The sequence below is a fragment of the Ctenocephalides felis genome, unplaced genomic scaffold (genome assembly GCF_003426905.1).
Source record: "Ctenocephalides felis isolate EL2017-DRISC unplaced genomic scaffold, ASM342690v1 CF-g0.4_SCAFFOLD_03570, whole genome shotgun sequence".
Taxonomy (NCBI): domain Eukaryota; kingdom Metazoa; phylum Arthropoda; class Insecta; order Siphonaptera; family Pulicidae; genus Ctenocephalides; species Ctenocephalides felis.
In genome coordinates this window covers 12640215-12656463 of record NW_020539724.1, presented here as the reverse complement: position 1 = coordinate 12656463, position 16249 = coordinate 12640215, and positions in this window count along the sequence as shown.

Sequence of the window (16249 nt, the reverse complement as noted above, 5' to 3'; positions counted from 1 at the left end):
AATGCCAAGTTAGAGCATTTCGAACGATTATGATTTATGCAAAGTATAATGCATATGTAGTCTGCAAAAAATACAAATCCCGTTAGCAAGTCAGACACAATTTAAATCGCCTAATTTGAACCCAACGCCCACACATTCCATTGTTATTGCAACATTGTGCCTTTATTGAAATCGCCCTGCACTTGGTAATAAATGAAAATGGACTTATGCATAAAAGGCATTACAGTAAATATTAGAAGTTTAACAAAATTGTAACATCCAAATTAAAATTCATTCTCCAGAATTTATCTCTGATTATTGTATCTTGTGCCAGTTGTTTGAGAGCTGTCATCGTTAACCCTTTAGTTTTGATAGGCCCTTATTTAAATATGAAAAAGGGTGAGGCTGCGACAGAAATCCATAATAATAGTCGAATGGTAAAGTTGAACGAACTAACATAATACAAATTATAACGCGTTCATGCCGTTAACTCCTTTCATAGTCCATGCTGAAATAATTATATTCAATGTTACATATGTACGGCTATGCATTTAGTTATTCTCGCTTTGCGAACTCTCGACAAATCTCCAACTGGAGAAAAATCAACTATTCGATTTAGAAAAGTTGATCAAATTTCTTTACTCACTCTTTACTGAAACAAATCAAGAACCTAAGAATTATCGAAGAAGGGGTATCGAACTTAGCCCCTTGAAGTTGGGGCAAACACATAATTTTATAAAAAAATGCGAAACAAATAATTCTGTATAAATTTTTCTACCACTCTTGTTATATAACACATAACAGCTGAACGTTTGCCATGATTTTCTATAAATTTCTAGCTACTGATTAAGTATTGATTTATGATTTTAATACTTAACTATTTAACAATAAATTTCATTTAAATGTTATATAAACGATTTAATAATAAATAATTAATAATAAATAATTAATAAATTTATTAATTATTAACTGCATTTTGTTTATGCACAATATTAACCTTGATATTGATTTATTGCTGTAATGTGTATAATTATATCTTGGATCGTTCAGATAATTTATATAATATTTTTTAATAATATATTGATGAACTCTTAGGCTTTTATCTGTAGTAATTAAAATATGATTTTGATAGATAGAATAGATAATGGCAAAAAAAAATATAAAAAGGGTCCTTATTATTTTACATACAGCGATCTTGTCAACGAAACTTCAATTTATGAATCTTTCTTTATTACTCGTAGAAGATTATTTTAAAAAGAATATAAAAATATGATAATATAGATATTAAGAAGTATCCATTTTATATGCTTAGGGGGTGTCCATTAATCGCGTGAGGTTTTTATGGGAAGGGGGGGTTGACAAAAAATCACGAAATATCACGTGTGGGAGGGAGGGGTATGGTAATATATCACATGTATTTGTTTTTGAACTAATTTTTTGTTAAAAAGTTCAAACATTTTAAAAATAAATTCAAAAATTTTACAGTTTTTGTACCTAAAAATACACGTGATGCTTAATGGTGGAGGGGGGGGGGTAATTTTGAATATTACCATGTATCGCCAAGGGAGGGTCAAAAAATCCTTCAAAACTCGCTCACGTGATTAATGGACGCCCTCTTAGACGAATTTTGTTTTATTTTATGATGCAATTTAAGAAAATATGTCCATTTTGTAGGATAAGCGAAGAAAATATTTATAATTTATGAAAAGCAATAAAATTTCTATTGAAATCTGAGTCATCAAACTTACTTGAAAAAAACTTTTGCTTGAAAAAAATAAATTTAGAATCGTTTTTCACGGCAATGATCTTGCATTCATACACTTGTAATCATTATAATAGCATAACGCACTGCACCTTAATCAACTCTCTGAAATTAATTCAATAAAAATTATTTTAATGATCGAGTAATATAAAATTATTACATGAACATATCTGAGATACTAATAAATAATTTTACCAATTATGGAACATTAATTAAGCCAAAGGTACATATTACAGATGCACGTTGCGCGGATCTACGAGGCACATGCATCTATTAAAACTAATGGCTGAAATTAGTTTTAATTGTTAGATTCATTGTGTCTACATTGTTCATTGGATTATTTATTTAATAAGGTATATAACGGTGCTTCTTATATAAACTCAGATTTGTGAGATCAAGATACATTTGTGTTCTCAAGCACGTTTCTGATCCTTTTCTTGAACGTGAAATGTCTACATTTGTTTGCTGACACACCCGCAATGAAAGATTACCGGGAATAAGTGATAAAATTATACAGTTTATAAGAAAAGTAGAGAGACAGGATTATTATATTGTTCTTTAACTTGATTTTTAAAATTTTTAAAATATATTTACACTTTGGTAGTATATGTTTAATATTATTTATTACATATGTGTGGAGATATGAATCTATATCAGTTCCCAAGTGTCTGGCACAAATCTATGCAAATAAGTCGTGTAAGCGTGTAAGCACTTTGCATAAACTCTCTACCGGGCAACTAATTCTACATAACGGCGAATGCAAATGCTCAGAGCTTTCATAAATCAGCAATAAACTTAGGTTAAACTTATCGAACGATGGAACTCATAGTCAGTCGGAACCGTCTGATTAGCATGAAATGATTCAACAAAATACTACAATTATACCAGAGATAGATAGCTATCGATATATGTTACCTATATGTAAATAGCGATATTATCATTTTCATTGAGAATGCCAATTTGATGCTTTGATTTACGAGATCGGATACTGCTGATTGCACATTCGAGTTGTAAAAGTATTTAATTAGTTTGATTGTGAAGTCCCGTATAAATAATTTACTAACAAATCGATAACTATGGAATTGCATAAATCTTTTATATACATAAAACCTTAAGGGGGTATTCTTCTAGTGTTCAATTTAAAAAAATCGTTTTTTTATTTCATATTTTCAAAGTTTAACTATCTAAGAATATGGGTACGAGAAGGTTTTTGAAAATTTGAATTATTTTCGGAGATATAGGCATTTTACTGACTCGGTCTCCAAACTGGTTTGGCAGGGTCTAATCGGACAAAAGGCTTAAAGAAGTCACTAAACCAATTTAAGACAGTTTATCGTCAGATGAATTATTAATTCGATGTATAGGTTCAGAAACTCAGAACAAAAATGAGTCTCTAAACTCGTTGATTTGGATTTTCGCGCCGAAACATATTCATTTCCGATCTCGGGTATTTGAAAAGCAACATTTATTGCTGTTTGCATATTCAATGAAGATTTTTTTCCGATTTTAAAAATGATGACCCTTATGGTAATGTAAATTGGGCCAGGAACTCATTCATTTGCTGTAAGACGAGACAATGCCCGGATTGAACGATCTGAAATACGTACGTCGATTGCTTCAAAGGAGGCTAGAACTGCTCCATTGGAAGAGAGAAATGCAGAAAATAGATTTTTTGAAGTAGAAGAAGGTCCGATGCATGAAGCAGGAATGGCAGATTAAATAATAGTTAGCATAACATATCATTTTCAGACTTTAACAGCAAAAAACTTCACGCAAATATTTTAAATGCGTTTTTCTCAGAACGGACTCTTTCAGTACTGTTGACACGATTTCTCGAGTTCTACTCGACTGATAACGCTTGAAATGTTAAGAGAGTCTTGTTTATAGACCTATCTATAGCCCGAACTAGGATTATCCCCAAATTCCAATTTTTACTATTTTTAAAAAATTCGAGAAACTCAAAAAAAAAACAGTGCTACCTTATTATCAATTCTTTTCCGTTTATCATTCTGCTGGTATATTCAGCTTTTAATATTTTACGACTTTCCTGAGAAGAGAAAATATGGCTAAGTTAAATAAATCAAAATCTTTCATCATGTCAATTGATTTGTGCAAATTTTCAATTTCTCCATGTGGACTTTATCTCTATTGACACAGAATCAGGTGTTTTAAGGTGAGGTAGGAAATGGGTCGCTTGTCTTTTCTCAATGATGATTACTTTATGGAATGGATATTTATTTTATTAATAGAATTTATTAATAGAATTGAGGTTCTTTATTAATTAAGTTTTGGTCATTATAAAATTTAAATTGTTTTTAATCCTGTTGCTTAAGAAAAATTATAAATTAAATGTATAATAATTTATAGATATAATCTATAAATGTTATGATTACATACGCTGGCCTGTAAGCTAATTTCGAAATTATTTTGTTAATTTATTCGATAATATGCATATATTAATATTCATGTGTATATTATTAATATAAATAAATTTAATAAATTTTAGAACGATATTTTTTACTAAATTAAAATAGATAATTTTCCCCAGTTTTATTACTTTACAATCGTGTTAATAATAATTAAATGAATATAAAAATGTTCCCGCGTTGCGGATACAAATTGGTGCAAAATTTTTATTGTCTCGTTACTATAAAACCAGCAATGAATATATAATTTAATGATTTGCATAATGATATTCATAACACATCTCTAGTCATTCGTCGGTTATTTTTAGTGAGAGAGCAAGTAGAAGAAAGCTATCATTAAAATTTTAATAAAATGTACATACGTTCTTATTAAAATAAGTAAACAAAATCATATAGTCTATAACATCTGTAATAACTTTATAACAATTGGCGTAATGAACGGTGTAATTTTAATAAAACATAATAAGCAAGGAAAATATAGTAGTCGATATATAAAAAATTTGAATATTCATCCCAGCAGCCGTAACATTACGACTTTCATCTTAGATTACATCTAATAAAATGTCCAATCATAAAATTTTGCATATTTCATCAATCACAAATATCATTTTATTTTTATCGATTTCTCTGAACAATTTCATCTGCCGGTTTCCGTCCGACTGAACTAGATTTATTGACAAAAGGAAGCCAATTCGATTTCCAATACGGTTTTTGCACTGCAAATTCAATTTGCACATTGTTGTTTTTTATGATAGATAATAAAAAAACTTGCGAATGATTTATATGCTTGTTTATTAACGTTTAATATGCAATCTATATGTTCGCACGTCGGTATATTTGGGAGAAAAAAATTGGATTGATGATTTGGGAATTTTTAGAGCTGGACGTAATATAACACCGCAGTAAATATTGATAAACTCTTAACTAATATTTATTTCATAAAATCTATTTTCATGTTTTTTTCTTATCAATCTTTTAATAAAATGCTCAGCTTTATTTGTAAGAAGACATAGATTTAAAAAATCTTGGACGAATTTTAATTTCTATTTCCAAATTGTTCGATGAATCTGACTCAGTTTTTTACCATTCGTAAAATATATGACGCAAATCACGTATTTGTGTTATATTTAACAAAAAATGTTTATATTACTGACAAATTAGATTCTAAATACCTTATTGTTCATGCTTGATCGCATTTTACATTGTGAGAATAACTGTTTTTTAAGAAGTTTTATTTAAACTTTAAATTCATGTTCATTGAGAGGCATGGATTTCAATTTCAAATATTTATGTAATAAGTATTTTCATAGTTTCGGGAAGTATTAATAATTGAATATTTCAAATGACTGAAGAAAAACATAAATAATACATTTACTGTTTTAATTTAATTTCAAGTAATACATTTACTATTTAAATTGAATTTTCTGTAATTCAATATTTATTTATATTGCTGCAAAGCAACTTTTTCATAATTAATTATTATTATAACTAATTTTATAATAATGATATAACTAATAATAATATTTAATAATAAATATTTAATAGCACACAGATTTTTGTGTTGATCTAAAAATATAATCCATCATAACATTTCTTCTTTCTTTCGAGTGACTCAAACACGCGCAAAAAACAAAACTCTGTATTAAAATAATAAAGTTAAATGAATTATGTTAAATAAATTAAATATTTTCATTTTTTTTTATTATATATTGCAAGTGCATTCAATATAGATCATAAAATTAATTATATGTTTATTTAACATTAATTAAGATATCTTTACTGTATCATCGTATAAAATATAGTACATTTGTATCATGCCATTGCCTGATTCGTGATATCGTTTATTGAAAGATCTTCCCATGGTTCATCACTTAAACCAGAGCCGAATTAGAAGATTGGTTGATAAAATAATAATCTATTTAATTTAATTACATTTTGATATTTAACTATATTATATTAAAATACATGGTGAAATTGTACGAGAAAATTCTAATGTATCTCTGGGAGATGATTAAAAATTGTATTATTATATATTAATGTTTTTAAAGAAAAATATTTTTAAAATGAAGTTATGCAATTTAATTAAATAAATGAATAATACATAATGAGGAATAAATATAGGTGAATTTAAAAAAAGCACGGTATGTATGTGTTAGAGTGTGGGTCACTAAATTTGGCAAAGAACATAAGACAGTAACTCCACGGTCGGTGAAAAGGTATTTTATAACTTGTGACAAATCTAGCAGTATTATTGTCTAAAAGATTATTAAGATGGGTGCATAAAGTATATAAGAAATATATCTATTCTCTATATTTCTCAATGGGGCCCTGTTTCTATCAATAAATTTACTTGTGCTGAGATCAAAGCGGTCTGGGTCGTGTGACCCCGCATGTTCGATGGTTAAAATTGCTTAATAATACAATTTGTCACTATGTACCGTATTGTTGCCGATCAACGTCATCCTGTTGTCAGTAACCAAGTCCCTTCAAGAAAATAGATCCATACATTGAGACTGGGACCGATTTATAAAACATCTATTAAAACATAAAAAAACTTGAAATAATTGGTAGCTAGTGTATAGGTGTTCATTTTAATATTGTACATAAATACATTTTGTTAGTGATTTTTTCCATTAATTTTATTACCATGTGTAATATATTGCAATATAAGATTGATTGCTTGCCTCAATTATTTATGAATGATGGAAGCATACAATATTTTTATGATTACTATCGATTTAAATAAAAAATCAATTACCAATCTTGGAAATCCATGTACTAATGCAATAATAACCTTAATCATCAACAGTCCTATCAATCTCAATCCAAGTGGCAATATACAATATTATGTAAGATTTAGAATTTAAGTGGTTTGAGTTTTCTTATTAGATTCCATCTCTTCTCGCACCACAATTTGCGGTTTCGAAATTTGAAAAGCGTAAGAAATTAATAATAGTATTGAGCAAATTTTATTGCAAGGTGTTATGCCATCAGAATAGCATAAATGTAAAATGTAATGCAAACGAATTTTTTTGCTTTTTACCACAGTTGAGGTCGATATTTTCATTATATGTAAATAAATAACTTACACACATACAAATAAAATATTAAAAAAATTATTGAGTTTTGAATTATTAGGTATTAACAAGTGGTATTTTGACACAAATTCAAATATATATTACTATTACGACATATGTCAAAAATAATATAAATTATAATAGATTGCATTCTGAGTCCTTGACAATTTTTTTTAATTAATTTTCAACATCTTTCTTTCTCTGTCAATACAAAATGAAAATGATGCAACGGCAATAATGATTCTTATAGAAAATTTGATTTATGAATGTGAAGAAACTTATCAATTAATTGAACTTTAGAGAATTTATTCAGAAACCAATATATTTCATTAAAAATGATTTGGATACAAGACTTCTACGCAAAATTACACCCATCTTCAGGACTAATAATCTAGAAAAACATACCTACTGTCCTACTTCTAGTTTTAATGCAAATGTTAGTAGTAAAAATGCATCATAATATGTCAACACAATAAGTAGGTAAATAACTTTATCCTAGGTTGAGGTCAACTACTGATATTATATTCGATATATAAATATTTACGTTGTAATTAGCATTGCAGAAGAACTGCATTAGAGCTTTTGAATAGATTGCGAAATCCCTTTTACGCATTCTGCAGAAATTATAATATTACAACATGCCAATTATACAATGCTAATATTAATAATGCTTATATGATTTTTTGCCACTCAATTTATTTTCTAATATTTTTGAAAATTTTCTTTTGTTTCTTGCCTCTTGTCTCTTATTTAATGCAGTAAAATCGCATTAAGACGATCACGCTTAAATCGTTTTTTTTGCATAATACATCGGGCATATTATTTTTAATAAAATTTTAGAAAAAAAAGAATGATTTTTGAAATCTGTGATAGCAATTATTTGCAAGCAAATCAACTTGTCATCGTAGGCAAATACATATACTTTATAGATTATAACTGTAACAAATTTATATTTCGGTAAACATAATTACCATTCTTTCTGTTTGAAACGACTGGACAAATTATATATATATATATATATATATATATATATATATATATATATATATATATAGTATATAAGTCTATTATAAAAACAAACAAGTAAACCACAAGTATTCATTCAACTGTACATACAAAATTTTTCCGGCATTCTAAAAAAATAACCGCAGAAAAATGTGTCAAAGTTATTTTAAAGAATTTTGTCAACTGTCAAGTGCCACATAACTGTGATACAAGAGCACATAGTTTTATAAACCTGTTATTTATGGATACGACAAGAACTTTAAAACATGTTCTAGATTTAGGGCTATTTGTCAATTCATGTTTATGCTTTGTTTAACATCATTTGGACATTAGTTAATCTGATCAAACAGATTATTGGTATTAGACTCAGGAGAAAACTTAATATTATGGAAGATATATGGATGATATGAGGATCATAGTACATGGTCTTTATTCATTTATTATTTTCTAATTAAAGTTAAAAGCTGCCTTATGAATGTAAGTTAAAAAAGATTTGATTAAGGCACTTTCCGGCTCCGAAGTAAAATGCATTAATGCAGCAGGGGCAATAGGTCAGACGAAACACGTTTGAGTTATTCCTTGAAATGAGAGAGAAATCTTCGCTTTTGCAGATATTAATGACTGCATTTTTGGTGCCAATGAATATCACAGAAGGCAATTAGAGAAAATTAGTTACTGCGAAAATGAACGAACTAAAAACCTGGCGAGATAATGTTTAATTATCTCATAAATTGGATAAAAACAGTCTTTTTTGTGTAAGGTTGTTAACTACAAATCTAATTTTTTTATAAAAATACTTTTCAAAATTTTGCATTGCTCTTTTTTTATTCAACCATTTTATAAAGTGCATCTATTATTATTTCTGATGTGAAAAGAGCTTTAGACGGCATCTCGTTTACGAATATGGGCACGTATTATTCGCTGTGCACTTGGAGATCATTATTCATAGTTGAACTTGGAACATGTCTTGTATACGAATTAACATATTTGTTATTCACTATTCTCTAACTATTCTATACATCAAGCCGCCCTATCGTACAGGGTCGGATTTCATAAAATAGAAAAGAAAAGAAAAACAACTAGTGGGGCGCATGGCATCGTGCCTTAAGGCATGGAACTTTCCGCACCAATTTTTTTTTTTTTAAAGATTTACTATTGAAAAAATTTTACTCTGAATTATTAGAAATTAGATTTTTGAGAAACTATAAATTTTTACTTAAGAACTTAATACTTAATGACTCAAAGCATTCGTACTGCTTTAACTGCATAGAGACGAAATATCGAAACGCGTAAGCGCCGCGTCGCCGTCTAACAGATAAACAATGGTACGGATCCCATAGGAATGTAAACAAAATTTATACTTATTGTTAAAATCTCTATAAAATATCTGATAATTTGATGTGCATATGTCTATTGATCATTTTTGATCGCCAAATGGCATTTTTTTTACTTGCAATCCTTTACCTATATACCTCATTTTTACATATTGCATATTGCACTTTTAATTAAACATTTATTTATACATATTATTTATAGAGTATATAAATGCGTTTGATCATATTATTCACTTATTCTTTACTAAATGTATAGATGCAAAATTACGCTAGACCTGACTTCATGAAAATTTGATCAGTTTTTCATCTTGTTAATACAAGTAAAATGTTTTTTGAATTATTCTAATCGGACGCTCCGTTCTCTTAAAAATTGAGTTACCGTTTTTGGCACTTTTTGACCCATATCTTCGGAACGGCTAGACCTTTGCCAAAACTAATCAGCACGTTTCCTTATCCATACGAATCGAATGTTTTTTGAATTATTCAAATCGCTTCATCCGTGTTCCCGAAATCGTCGACGAAAATTTGTATCCGCACACACACACATACATCCATTTTTTCGAAGGTATGCCAAAATGTTCAGAAGGTTTTGAAACGTAAAGATACATGAAAATATTCATTTTCTTGCGATACTACTTCCCTACGGGAAGTTAAAAAACACAAGTGGTAAAGTACAAGTCAAGAGATCATAAGCGTTGGCAAACTACAAGTTATAATTGTAAAATTTGCTAAATCTTAAATACGTATATCGAAAAGTTTTTAAACTTACCCTAAGGTAAAATGCTACTTAAACCCAGGTTATTTATTTCATCAACGTCAATATATATGGACATATGGCTTTGATTATTTATGTCTAAATTTTTAAATATTAGGTGAAAATTTTGCTGATGACCTTGGTTCTGATTTCTCTTAGTTTCCTTTTCTGAATTTGATTTATAGAGTAATTTTCTGTAAATTTAGATCTCCAACCAATATCTATGTTGTCCCCAATATATCCCCCAATCTTGGTTATTTGTGAAGCTGACTGCACCCTGTTTGACTTAAAATGATATGATAGGATAATGATTAGACGTCGATTATATTTTCATGTGCATGAAGAAATTAGTATCACATTTACCAATCCTGTTTCTTAAAATAAAAATTTATAAATATCTATGTGTATTTATTTCTATTCTCTGATTCCGATGCACGACTTGTTAAGATGATTGATGCAGACGATGGCGATCTCTTGGACTTGAAATGCATACAAAACGGAACACCAACGTATTATATTCCTTTTGATGTTGACGATGAATAATTTCTCTAGGTACTGTTCAAACACAATACATGTTCGTTATAAAATCATTTTTTTAATCGATTTGTAATTGTATCAGATTTAAAACTTATCCAATACGATAGAGTCATTTCAGTCTATTGATCGTGAGATGAAATATGTATTGAGATCAGAGATTTCTGTATAGATTATAATTTGAATATATAGAGAAAGACTGTATTTTGTATTGAAGCATTTACACTAGTGACCGTGGGGTGGAATTATATTTTTTCACCGCGAATCTCTAGATATTTTTTTAAATATTTTATAATTTATATTTTTTGCAGAAGCATCTTCAAGCAGGTCATCAACGTGTCCAAGAACATGCCCATCAACACTGAATACAGGAGAAGATGCTGTCTGCGGGTCCGATGGGGTCATATATCCCTCACAATGCGAAATGAAAAAGAAAACCTGTGGACAAGGTAAAAATGTAAACTAGATTTAAAATTGCTCTTTTAATTTCTTTTATAAATAGCGAGGCTATTAGTAGAGACATATTGGCTACAGTTTTGAACAGGAAAAACAGCCTTTTGAGAAATATAAATAATAACAAGAACGAGTTATTCCTGAGTTTTAATTTGTATAAAACCTTTTTCCGTGAGCTTTTTATTATTAACTAGATGACCCGACAGACGTTGTCCTGTACTCATGTCTACAATTTTTTAATATAATACTAATATTCACCGTTTACCTAAAAATAATAATTATTGACTGATTAATACTTAATTTCATATTTTAAGTGTATTAATTTGCCATATCCTGTTCATATGTATATCATTCAATCTGCCATACATATACTGTATTTTATATTATTTTAATTTCTGGCACATCTCAGCTGCTTTTCGGCAATAATAATGAAGACATTTCATTTTTCTTATTCATAATCATAAATTTATTATACATATTCTAATATTGTCTAGGTTCATAAGCAAATTTAAATTTTTAGCAGATGATAATTTTCATTTATTTTCAATACAAACAATGACATGTGGTTTTTTGCAATTTGTTCCAATTATTTCTACAATATTGCACATACATCCCAGTACTTTATAATCACATACATTCTAGAAAATTTCTTTAACAGACCTCAGAAAGATTTATCAAAATCCGGATAATAGTTTAGAAGGAGTATACAGTGAGTGCTTGTAATTTAATATGAATTTTAATAGCAATAAAGCTCAAATTGATTCTAAGTTTTAGTTAGAACACGTTTGTATGTGAAAAAGAAAAGAGCCGCTTTTAGGGTTTTCCCGGCAATTATTCGATTTTTTCCTGACGTAAGAACCATCTTTGGACTTCAACAAACATTTTAAAAAAAAAATTGGCCAAATTGGTCCAGGCGTTGTTGAGTTATGCGCTTACCAACACATTTTGCGATTCATTTTTATATATATAAGAAGATAACCAAGAAAATAGAGAAGATTGTGATTATTTTCATTTTATTACCTATAAGTTTTATTTTTTATTTGATACAACATTACTACCATTCTTTTGTTATTTATTGTAATTTTTTATAATCCTTTTTTTATTTAGGTGTTACATTAGCTCAAGATGTGAGGATATGTGAACGTTCCAGTGGTTCTCAATGTTTGCATCGATGCCCTCAAGAAAGTGACCCCGTATGTGGTACAGATGGACGAACTTATGTCAACAGGTGTATGCTCAGGGTACAAGCTTGCAGGTAAATAAAAAAAATTAAACTATGTTTAAGTGCCATTTTATTGTTCCAAATATTAATGAATTACTAACTCATAAGGGGGCGTTCATTAATCACTTGAGCGAGTTTTTAAGGAATTTTGTACCCTTCTCCCCCTTGGTGATCTATGGTGATATTCAAAATTACCCCCCTTACCCCACCAAACATCACGTGTATTTTTAGTTACGTGAAAAAACAGTACAATTTTTTTTTGAAAATGTTTGAACTTTTTTAGAAAAAATTAGTTAAAAAATAAATACACGTGATATCTTACTATACCCCTCCCCCCACGTGATATTTCGTGATTTTTTGTCAAACACCCTCTCCTTCCCCCTAAAAACCTCACGTGATTAATGGATGCCCCCAAAGACGTGTTTTTGTTCCGGTCCCTAAGAATTCGTCTTAACGCGGTCTTACAGTATTTAATCTGTTATGATTAGAAATAGTAGAAATAATTTCCTGCGACAGGTATATATTAATTTACGACTTGTTCACGATTTACGGTATTTTATCAATGCATTTTATTATTTTATTTTATTCGTTTATTTCAATGCTCCAGATTGCATAATAAAGATGTCATCTGAATGCAGCATCCCAGCATCTCGACTTGTAACCATAAATTATATGGATCGCTTTTGGCTAAACTAAAGTAATCAGCATAAAAAAATCTGTAATCAAATGGAATGGAATCTTGATAACTTTATATTAAATTGAATATAAATTATTTTGTATACACTAACAGAATAAATTATATATTCTATTGAGATAAAAAATATTTAATGTATTTCTTAAATGAAATGAAGAGTAAGAAATAAAGTTGGAGATAGCAATTTTGTTTGAAAAACCTTTTATTTTTAACTTTCCCAAAGAGAAGTTCACGTTTTTGCCAAAAAATATTAAAACATATAAATTTCATTATCCATGATTTTCTTTTTTAGGATTGGATCAGCAGCTGTGTCTCTTTCCCATGTGGGTCCTTGTGGAAATGGTTCTGCAGTTCGCGAAAGTTGTCCAGTATCATGTTCTGGTGCCCCACAAGATGGACCAGTTTGTGGATCAGATGGCAACGTCTACAATTCCACATGCCAGATGAAACATATGACTTGTGGGTGAGATAATTGCGAATAAATTTAAAGACAAGATGTGTAAAGTAATTACATGTTATTTATATTTTTTGTGTGATTTTTAAATAGCCAAGGAGTAGTCAGAGCACATAGAAGATATTGCCAAAGTACAAGACATTGCAGGGAAAGTTGCTGGCGTGTTGCTAGACCAACTTGTGGTTCCGATGGAAGACTTTATGCAAGTGCTTGCAAAATGAGAGCCTCCAATTGTGGGCAAGTAAAAAAAGAATAATGTAATAACTAATACAACCTGAAATAAATAATTGTAAAGTGCATTTACCTGGAACTGTTATTAATTTAATTGCAATGACACTTATAACTGCAGTCAAACCTCTAAGAGACTTTTCAATGTCTTTTTCAAATCATAAAATTTATAATTAATCCATTTCAGTATGCACATCTTTGAAGTACCCATGTCGTTCTGTGTGACCCAAGAAAGGACTCGTGGAGGGTCTATGGCTCCATGTCCAACACAATGTCCAAAACCATCACAAGACTTATCCAAACCATTTGTCTGTGGATCTGATGGCCATTTATATAACAGCGAGTGTGAAATGAGGATGCTGAATTGTGGGTCAGTTGAAATATAAAAATATTCAATTAAGAAATTTTATTCTTTAATCTACTTACAGCATGTACATTATTAGGAATTATAATTGATTGAACGTTTTAAAATATTAATGTTGTATATTCTAAATTAAAAATGTATTTTCTAATTATTTTTTATCCTTTTTAGAGCCCAATCCAGTTCCAGGAAGCGTGTGATTTCTGTGGGAGCTGATCGATGTCGTACCAGGTTAAATCGTTGTAAGAATTTGTCGCCTTGTAATGAAAAAGATTTAACAAATGCTGATCAAGTTTGTGGTACAGATGCTACTACTTATAAAAGCATGTGCCACTTGCAACTGGCTACTTGTTTGTAAGTAATAATAATCTTTATATACTTATAATTATATTCTCACTTCAATAAAAGTTCTGTATATTATACAGAATTATCCCTAGATCATTTTCTATAAAAAATACTAACTGTAAAGCCATTTGGACTCACGTTTCATACTTATTTTAGTCTACATAAATTTTATTTCTCTATAATAATGATTATTTATAATTTTAAGTATTAAAGTTTTAAATACTCTTAATACTAGTGTAGCTAACTTAATAATCTTTTTAACTTATTATGATTCTATAAATTTAATCTCTTATTATATCATTTTACCATTATCTTTAGAAAGTTTTTTAGTTAATAATAATATGTTTATTATGAATTTAATTAGACGGAACATTCAGTTTGCACATGTTGGAAATTGTACAGCAGTTAAACAAGAACCTTGTCCAGAAAAATGCTCACAAATTGGAGATTCACCTGTTTGTGGATCAGATGGAAATGTTTACAGGTAATAATGTTTTTATATCTAAACAATAATTGTAAATATATATGCATTAGAGATGGGCTTATCATATCCGAAGCCAGATCGGTTAACTCCACAACTCCGACAACTTTGGAACATAATACTTTACACAAATGTGTTCTTTAGTAAGTTGTTAATCTAAGGATTTATTAAGACTTTGGAAATAGTTTACAAATAGTTCAAACATTTTTGTTCATTTTATTATAATAATTACTATTTTATGCATTTCAATATGCATACAAATCTCAAATTGACAAAAAATTTGGGAATTGAAATCAATTTTGTAATTATCTTTGAAGAGAAAACATAGAATTCTTTGAATATGTTTATTTTTATATGAAAATAATGCAGTGAACCTTATATATGAAATAAGAACAAATCTTTGTGTATAATGTTTTTCACAAAATAATAATACCTCACATTCTTTTATTATTTCCTTTTCAAGAATTAATTATACATCAAGTAGTTTGATTAGCATACTAGTAGTTTTACACAAATATAAAATCATAATTGTGTAAAGTTATAATATAATACTAAAATATTTTTTAGCTGGTTGTATACCATTGAAAGAGCTAATTTACGGACAAGCATTATCGTATACAGAATATAGAATACAAAATAGCATTATTTTGAGACATTATATACCTGGAAAGTCCTAAAACTGGCTGTGAGATGAGAAAAAGACCACTTTTTTTGACCCAAATCTTTGTATTAGTAAAAAATCTCAAGCAAATATCTGCACATGTTAACAGATTTACTACCAGTTTAGGGAAGTCGGATATGAAAAATCCTGTGAGACAACTCCACTCGGATTCATTCCGAGGGAGGAGTTGTATTGGAGTGATAACTCCGGAGTGAGTTACCCATCTCTAATATGCAAATATATTAAGTTGACTCAATTTTTTTTATACATTGAAGCTGTGGGTCATGTCATAGAAACTTTCCCAATGAAACCATAATTTGACAGTGAATTTTGAATCAATAAAATATTTAATAAGTTTTTCTCCTTTAATTTAAATATCAAATCACATTATTTAGTTCCACACGGGCCAAAGTACCCAAAATCTTATAACAATCATGTCGCTTCAAAGTTATTGCCATAACTCAATTTACATTTGTTTG